Source organism: Ovis canadensis, chromosome X (genome assembly GCF_042477335.2).
Source record: "Ovis canadensis isolate MfBH-ARS-UI-01 breed Bighorn chromosome X, ARS-UI_OviCan_v2, whole genome shotgun sequence".
In the NCBI taxonomy this organism is placed as follows: Eukaryota; Metazoa; Chordata; class Mammalia; order Artiodactyla; family Bovidae; genus Ovis; species Ovis canadensis.
The window spans coordinates 141,595,232-141,597,058 of NC_091727.1; positions in this window are offsets into that span (position 1 = coordinate 141,595,232).

The window sequence follows — 1,827 nt, forward strand, 5'->3', positions numbered from 1 at the left end:
CATTGTAAATCATTTATATTTCAATTAAGTACATTTCATTTTACTCTGGATATAAATAAGACCATATTGACTTTTATTTTGAATGAAATAGGGTGAAAACCAAATTGAAATTTGTACAATGTATATTCTTAAATATAGAGAGTTGGAAAATAAAGATAGTAGGCATAGCCTGGTGGTCCCTCTATTCAGATTTCTAGATGTTTTGGGAGGAGAGTTTCTCTGGTATGAGGTATGTTGCTCAGAGGAGTCAGAAAACAACTTTTGTGCATCAAGACCTAGCTGTCTATTAATCAGTAAAGATTTCATATAAAATAGAGTTTTCTGAGAGAATGTAAAAATTCTCCAGAAATTATATATTCCTATAAAGAGAACAAGTGTCTATCACAATTTTGGATTTCTCTTGTGGAATATCATCCCTTGAATATATTGAGAATTTGGATATATCTTGTTATATTTATTGATTTATTTGCATTTATTGATGACTTAACTGGGTATCAGTTATGTACTGTTAATATGACTTCAGTAGCCAGAAATATTTATGGTCCTTTTGTTTCTTAACAAGGAAATTGGTGCAACTACTTGACCATGCAGTCCCTTGCTCGGTGCTGAAGCACTAGGATAATTAAAACACTGTGCTTGAAATTTATTACCATGAATTTGTGTTCTACCAATGCAGTCTTTTAAAAAATCAAGTATTTGTAAAAGGCTATGTGCAGAAATGGTATGGACCTAACAGAAGCAGAAGATATTACGAAGAGGTGGCAAGAATACACGGAAGAACTGTACAAAAAAGATCTTCAAGACCCAGATAGTCATGATGGTGTGGTCACTGACCTAGAGCCAGACATCTTGGAATGTGAAGTCAAGTGGGCCTTAGAAAGCATCACTACAAACAAAGCTATTGGAGGTGATGGAATTCTAGTTGAGCTATTTCAAATCCTGAAAGATGATGCTGTGAAAGTGCTGCACTCAATATGCCAGTAAACTTGGAAAACTCAGCAGCGGCCACAGGACTGGAAAAGTTCAGTTTTCCTTCAAATTCCAAAGAAAGGCAATGCCAAAGAATGCTCAAACTACCGCACAATTGCACTCATCTCACATGCTAGTAAAGTAATGCTCAAAATTCTCCAAGCCAGGCTTCAGCAATACGTGAACCGTGAACTCCCTGATGTTCAAGTTGGTTTTAGAAAAGGCAGAGGAACTGGAGATCAAATTGTCAACATCCGCTGGATCATGGAAAAAGCAAGAGAGTTCCAGAAAAACATCTATTTCTGCTTTATTGACTATGCCAAAGTTTTGACTGTGTGGATCACAATAAACTGTGGACAATTCTGAGAGAGATGGGAATACCAGACCACCTGACCTGCCTCTTGAGAATCTGTATGCAGGTCATGAAGCAGCAGTTAGAACTGGACATGGAACAACAGACTGGTTCCAAATAGGAAAAGGAGTACGTCAAGGCTGTATATTGTCACTCTGCTTATTTAACTTATATGCATAGTATATGAGAAATGCTGGACTGGGAGAAGCACAAGCTGGAATCAAGATTGCTGGGAGAAATATCAAAAACCTCAGACATGCAGATGACACCACCTTTACGGCAGAAAGTGAAGAGGAGCTAAAAAGCCTCTTGATGAAAGTGAAAGAGGAGAGTGAAAAAGTTAGCTTAAAGCTCAACATTCAGAAAATGAAGATCATGGCATCTGGTCCCATCACTTCATGGGAAATAGATGGGGAAATAGTAGAAACAGTGTCAGACTTAATTTTTTGGGGCTCCAAAATCATTGCAGATGGTGACTGCAGCCATGAAATTAAAAGACGCTTACT